Source organism: Mugil cephalus, chromosome 10 (assembly GCF_022458985.1).
Source record: "Mugil cephalus isolate CIBA_MC_2020 chromosome 10, CIBA_Mcephalus_1.1, whole genome shotgun sequence".
Classification (NCBI taxonomy): domain Eukaryota; kingdom Metazoa; phylum Chordata; class Actinopteri; order Mugiliformes; family Mugilidae; genus Mugil; species Mugil cephalus.
In genome coordinates, this window is record NC_061779.1 from 19,791,379 (window position 1) to 19,799,001 (window position 7,623).

A 7,623-nucleotide genomic window follows, 5' to 3' on the forward strand; every position below is an offset into this window, starting at 1 on the left:
ACTGTGTCTGCGGGCCTTAAGTGACTTACACAACATGCCCACGTCCAACATTATTATCGCCTTTGTCTGCTCATCTGAGAATATGACAAAACGATAAAGTGAAGAAAAAAAACGCCTCTATCTTCTAAAACACGTGAGAAGAGGCAGCGTCGATGGACATCAAGGAGCAATTTGAGTTGATTCTTATTTTGTATTCAACACAATATGGCAGGATAAAAGAAAGGGAAAAGGTAGATTTTAAAAGTGAGGTGAAGCTGACCCAATAATCCTCATTGTAGACATTTAATATTTAAATAAAGTTAAATAAAATTTATTGCCACAAGACAATGTGTGGATATACAGTGTAATAGGTTGCGTGTTTGTTCTCCTTTGCTTTCCTTTTCAGAGCCCCCCCCTCGTCGTCCTCCTCCTCCTCCTCCTCCTCTCCTCCTTTTCGTCATTACGCGTTGACCGGTCAGACCTCCCTCCCTCCCTCCCCTCTCCTCCTCTCCCCCTCCTTCCCTCCCTTGGTCTTTTTCTCTGGCTTTTTCCAGGCTTCATGTCATACCACGGCTAATTCCTGAAATTCCTGCCCTCCTCTCGCTTCAAACAAGCGGCTTCAGGAAGGAGACGAGGCAGCAGAAAACAAACAAAGAAGAAGAAGAAGGAGGAGAAGAGGAGAGGAGAAGAAGAAGAAGGAGAAGGAGGAGGAGGAGAAAAAAGTAAAACTCTCACGGAGTCTTTATTATTATTAATGTTAATATTATTGTTTTAAAATATCAAGTATTCCTCCACCTGCCTGCCTACCTGTCACACCGCTCGCAGATTCCCTCCAGGTAAGACAACACAAGTATTTAAGTTATTATTATTATTATTGTTATTATTTAAGTGTTCACATTACAAAAAAAAAAAAAAAAAAAAAAAAAAAAAAATCCGCGTCTTTGTGCCGGAGCGCAAACTTCCATTTAGTTGAACAACGTGGACAACACCAGCGGCTTCTTCTCTGAATCAATCGCCGCTGACTGTCCGGAGATAACATTCCTCAAATGTCTCACATTTCTTCCCTCAAATTCCGACATTTTTTTCTCTCCTCCTTTTAATTCCAGCGGCGGAGGGAGCTCTGACTTCCTGCGCCGCAGCCGGAACCCTGTCCCTCTCCTCCGGTGTGTTTGTTTGTTGAGGGAGGGACGTCGGGGCCCGGCCACACGTTAAAGCGGCCCAGCCGGCTAAACTTTTCCACCGGAACCATTCAAACCGTGTATTTATTAACCCGCGGGATTCATTCACAGTTTTCTCTTCGCTCAACAAGTGTGAGTAGACCGGAGGCGGTGCGACTTTTATGTCTCGCAGCCTGCGACGTGATTTGGTTGTCTCGTTTTACGGGTAATTAAACGATATTATTGAACAAACCACCGCGGTGGCGTTGGAAGGAGACGCGCTCAGGTCATGGAGCAAAAATAAGTTGAGTAAAGTGAAGTAATATCAGCAAAATTCAGACAGAACTACATTATAAAGCTGGCTGAGATGGAGCTGCTTTTTGATTTATAGAATTTGTCAGGTGCAATATGCCTTTAAAATCCAGTCAAAAAATTATATTTCCACTTGCGGCTGAACCTTTCACAAGTAGCAAGTGGAGGAATGGATAAATATGATTATAGATTCATAAATTCCCTCCACTGATGACTTAACTAGAGAACATGGTATTATCAAAATGTACTTAAAGTACACATTGTCATTCTGCACATACTCTGTTGTTGAATTGCGCGACTTCATGCATTGCGGTGTCAGTATCACTTTGAAATAATTATTAACGTAAGTCAGTGATTGACATAAGTGGCGCTGATTTTCACTGTTAATTGCTCTGCACGTGAATGCATCATATCCTGTCAGCTCATTGTACTTTCTCTCCTCTTCATCCCCAAGTAAAAACTTTGCAGTTAAACAGTGTGATTAAGAGCAGTTGCTGAAACATCCTTCTGTGCTGCTTTTATATTGTCTGCAGTCATGTGATTGTGCTCGAGTATTTCCATTTGTGCAGCTTTATGTGCGTGTAAGAGGTAAATCTGTTCTCTTTTACTCCATCCCGATTCACTGACTGCTACAGATTAAGATTTTACATATATTTCACGATCAGCTAATGAAGTACGATGCACAAACAGCACCGAGAGCAGTCGGAAAACAATGATCAAGCTTACGCCATAATGCGTCAACAGCAGTCAAATATAATGGGTTATTTTGGGCTATTTTCACTTAAAAGTTTCGTAAAAGATTTGCTACTTAACACTGGGAATGAGACATTGAGAATGAGCGCTGCAGCAGCGTGGGGAGTCCGGGAGACGCTCATACAGGTGTCTCTATGAGCGGAAAGTTAACCTTGAGGAAATGTCATTTTGTTTTGTTTTTCTGGCTCTGACTCAAACACACGGATAAAAAAAAAAAAAAATGGACTAAAAAAACTTAACAATAGTTATTCTATAATGTGGTTAATCTTATTCCGTGAAACACACCAAATACAGCTCATGTATAGAACAGAGCAAAGGAATAGAAAGGAACTGGAAAGTAGAGCTGCAGTTGTCAATTATAATGTGAAATCTGCCATCACAGTCTGAAAAGCAGAGATGATGCTTTGTCTTTGCGTGCTTTGCACCTTTACGATCCACAAGGTGTTAAATTTACTCTGATGTCATATACCCTATAAAAAGCACTTAAAAGATTAATTAAGCCATAATTAACTCTCTCTTGATCTTGTGATCATCTTTACCAAAATGTGCTTCTCCATCCAGAAAACAAGACCTTTCTTATCTGATTGTGTAAACCCTGCCCGTCTTTACGCTGTGCTGTGTGTTTCCGTGGATTCTCTGTGTGCGTCTGCTGAGGTGAGAAGGCAGAGTGAGTGTTTTCAGTTTTTCAGCGTTTGAGACGGCTGAAGATGTGCGTGGTGCTATGGTGCCATGTAGGGCAGCTGAGAGGAGTGTGAGAAGCAACAGGTGGAATGGAGAACAGCAACAGTGTGACGGACGCGTCAAAAAAACCCACCTGTCAGAGCCTCCTCTGAAGTGTCAGCCAGAGCAGTGTGGATATTTTCCAGGACTTGGCCCCTTTTGTTTTCGAGACTCTGGCTCCGCTATTGTCTCAGACAGATGAATTACATCGTAATGTGAACTCTGAGGTTGTATTGTTCGCTCTGGAGTAGCATTAGTGAGAGTGGGTGGATATGGCCTAGGCCTAGAGGTGGATGAATTCGTGTGGGTGACCGAGTAGAACAAGAGGAGAGTTTAAAAAAAAAAAAAAGTATGCAAAGGTGTGTGTGTTTCATCCCTGTTTGAGTGTTTTTTTTTTTTTTTTTTTGCTCTGCTCATCCCACATAGCGATCATTCCTCCTCCGCTCGCATGAGAAAAACGAATAATGCCTCAGATATGAGGCTCGTAGAACAAAGACTCTCCCTCCCCTCCTTTTCCACCGAGAGCTCTCAGCACCCTCAGCTCTGTGCACTGTGCGCGGTGCGCGGTGTGCGTTTGCCTGGGTCGTGCGGTGATTACAGCCGGACTGATGAATCCTTATGTTCTGATTTTTGTGGAACTTGTCCGACAGACCCTCGGTCCACCTTTCGTCCGACTGCTGTCTTTGAGAAAGGACTGAGGGGGAGTCGTGAGGAGCTAGACGTGTGACCTGTGGGATTTCTGTCATGGTGAAATATGAATGACTCATGGAAAGAAAAGTTCAGGAGAGTTCAGTTTCACACATTTCCATCCATTATCTGGCGTAAACATGTGGAGCGATACTATATGTTAGTTCAGTTAATTCATTTTAGAGGCCAGATTTCTATGTATGTAAGATTCTCGATTTTCCTGCTCTTTCGGAGGCACTGCAAAGTCTTTGGTTGATAAGACTTTTTATACATATGTATATTTTTTAAAAATTTTCCCCCACTATTTAAATTTCTTTAAATACTACACACGAGTCCAACATATTTTAGTAGAAGGCCTTATCTTTCAGTCAGGACTGTCAACCTAAACGCCTCGTGTACGCGCTTCTGAGCCAATCACGAGGCTGCATATTACGCACTGACTCTTGTCAGGCTCCCTGCGATTGACCAATGTGGCTATTCAGTCTCCAGGTGAAATTAAAACTCGAATCTCTCAATTATTTTCTTTGCCTGTCAATTGTGTATATACCAGTCAGGTCTGTTGCACATGTTTGAAACATTGAATGCAGCTTAATATTGAATGCAAAACGATGATAATAATGTGTATTTTTAAATATATAACACATATAGTAGGCAGGTCCCTACTTGATCTGTGCATCGGTTTGGGGTCCTTGGCCTGGAAAACGTTGAAGACTCCTGGTCTATATAATTTAGTCGAAGCTTTCTCAGTGCAAACAGCTGCATGTCGCAGCTGCATTAAAGCTAGCAGCGGGAAGTGGGACTGAACTAAATCAGTGAAGTTGTGGACCGTTTAACCAAAGCGCTGAGCCGAAGGGAACTTCGACGGTCGATCAATAAGTAAAATAATCAACATGTTGTGCGATTTTGAAGGAGATGCTTGTCCTATGAGCTTGTCTTATGAGATGAAGTCACAATATAAATCCACCACTTTTATGTGAGCGTGGTGGTAGTGGTTTTGCAGTGTGTGGAGCCTCAGAGGCTCCCGCTGGTGCAGCCCAGTGGGACTCGCCGCCAGAAAACACGTGCTCTCAGCAAAAAAAAAAAAAAAAAAACTTGACAAAACAAACCGATCCTCCACCGCCGGCTCCCACTGCGACCCTATAGCCTGATCCCATACCGCTGCCTTATTTTCTAAATGTTTCCTGCTTTTGCATTCCCTTCCTGATTAGTGGAGATTGTGACACATGCAGCCCCCCCCACACACACACACACACATGTACCTCCGCTCCATGAGCGGCGGCGGCGGCGGCAGGTAGCTTTCTGCGACACCAACACATAAATAACAAATAATGTGCTGCTTTGGGCTCGGTGCCAGTGTCAGCACGCTACCGTATTCAAGGCAACAATGTTAATATGCTGAGATTTAGCAGGTGTGCCGCTTAGCATTTTAGCATGCTAGCAGCTAAACTGAGAAAACCTCTGCAGTTATAAACTGAACTCATTTCGTTCATTTGTTACGTAGTTGGTGACAAAACAAATGGTGTCGCCCACATTAAGCCGCCCTATCTACCTGAATGACTGACTGACTGACTGACTCACTGACTGACTGGCTCTGGTCAAGGGCAAAGGTGAACCGATTCTCCAACCACCTGCAGCTTCTTGCGATCTTGTTTGTGTGTGTTGATTTGTCGTTCTGCTCTGATGAATTCTGTACACGTGTGTGTGTGTGTGTGTCCCTCTAATAATTTGTAGCCTTGCGCGTGTTTGTCTTAGTCACTCGGCGTGTGTGCCGTCGTGTTAAGGGGTGGGGGGCAGTCAGGGTGTTGCATGGCCCCCCTCGACCGCAGCACCAGCTGGGGGATTATCCCGTCGAGCAGATCCAGAGGAGAGGGGCCTCGCTGGAGGGAGTCGCGAGGGTGGTCGGGGTTTGAACGGTGGCGAGTGGGTGGAGGAGGCAGGGGGCCGCCGCTTGTTTTAAGGCACGGCTTAGGTTAATTAACCTCCTGGACGCTTCGACTGAGGCACACTAATGGTTTATGGCTGCCACAGATCTGGCAGTGACCCGCGTTGGCCCCGGAGCTGGAGCCGTGGTTGGTGTAGAACCTGTTACGCGCACAGCACAGAAGTCGAGCTATGGTTTTATTAATTGGTTAGTTCATTTATTTATTTCAGCTTTGTCCTCGTGTGATTTTTGGTAAAGCCATTAGCTCACTGTTGAGTGGCTGGTCGGCTCGTGATGAAGATTAGGCTTTAGGAGTGGAATTAGGAATGTGCACCAGACGTGGTTACGTAAGAGTTTTCACTGTTCATTTAGAAGAGTTGGGTTAAGTTGCTTGAAATCGTTGATTTTGTTGGTTCTCCAGTCAGACCCTTTCATGATTTCGGTGATTTTTGCATACTTCTTAATGGCAAAACGTACAGTAAATACGCTGAAGCAGTGACGGCGGCCCTCTCGTCTCACATTTAAGCTGAGTAATATTTCTACCGTAAGCTGAAAAAGCAATCAGTTACTGAGGCCTTCGCAGCCCCACGAGAGAAGAGCCGTTAACCGGTTGATCATGAACAATGTCGCGCCTTCTTTTGGTGCTACCCACAGTTTAAAAGGTCAAACTTTCATTCATGTAATACTCACCACTTCATGAACAATTAAGGATGTATTTAAATATAATAGACGTAGTAAAATAATTAGTCAGTCTATAAAACATAAATGCAGGTTTGCTTCCTTAAGGACTTGATCCTGTCGTCAGTCAACAAACAATCATTAAAAAGCTTCATACATTCTGAGGCCATTCCACAACTCTACGTGACGTTTATATCACCGGAAATGACATTTTATTAAGATTCGTGTCAAGTACATTTTGAGGGTATCATTTATCAGTAGGAATTAATATGAAATACTTATACAATTTGTACGCGTACAGTGCTGCTTATAGGCTTCCTGTCTGCGTTGTGTTTGTTTGCTTGAGTTTATTGTGTTCATGTACATCCTTAAGTGCGCATATACACGTGTGTGCGTGTGTGTGTGTGAGGGACAGAAAGAGATGGGGAGAACGGCGGACTGGCCGGATGCTTTACGGGAAGCGCTGTGGAACATCAGGGGGCTCAGAGGAAGTCGGTGGACCGGACTGACTGGAGACTCTTACTCACTCCTTACAACACATCACCTACAATCTCCCCACGTTTTTACATCCTCGCACTCCCTCCACACATGCACTCAGATCCTGGCTGACGTAATGCCTTTTTTTCCTCCCTCCCGATGCCTTAAATGGACAAGTCTTACTTTCACGGAGGCAGGACAAATGTCCATGACAAAGTGAAACTCCGTTTGTATTGACTCATGAGTTTGCGACGTCTGTCTTCGCCGCGTCCTACCATTGTGCCCGCTTTTCCCATTTTTCTCCTGCGCACTTGCGGAGAGGAAGGGGGCGGAGCCGATGCCCGTCTCATTCTCCCTCCACCCGAAAACGTATGAGCTCGGCGTGCACATCCTAAACAAATTGGCTCTTAGAGAAAACAGGATGTGAATCTGCTGCGAGTCAAACATCCCCTGTTCTGTCCCCCCGTTCCCTGTGGATCTCGCTGCTGCTTTTCTTTCTCTTTTTTTTTTTTTCGTCATAAAGAGTCAGTGGAATGCAGCGTTAATCCTTTTAATTACTCGGGCTGGTTATTGTAATACTCTTCCTCCCCGAAACATTGCGCAAACACATTGATTAGAATCTCAGCTGAGGATTTTAATAATGCAGTCAGTTACGGCGCTGATGAAGAAACGGGCAACCTAAAAGCCCCGCTGGCATTAATATCCTGTACGGTCCTCCTCGGCATGTGCGCCTAAGTGTGTCTGAGGGTAGCGGTCCAACTGTAATGTGTCTCCTCGTTTGTTGACACCCCATCCCCTCCACCTTCAACACCAGGTGCCTCTCTGTTATTTGTTTTCACGTTGCCATTAACCTAATGGACGATGAGAGGAGCCTTTGGCAGATGTTGAGCTGATGTGACGGCCTGACTGTAGCCGCTACGTTTCCAAACCAACTATTGG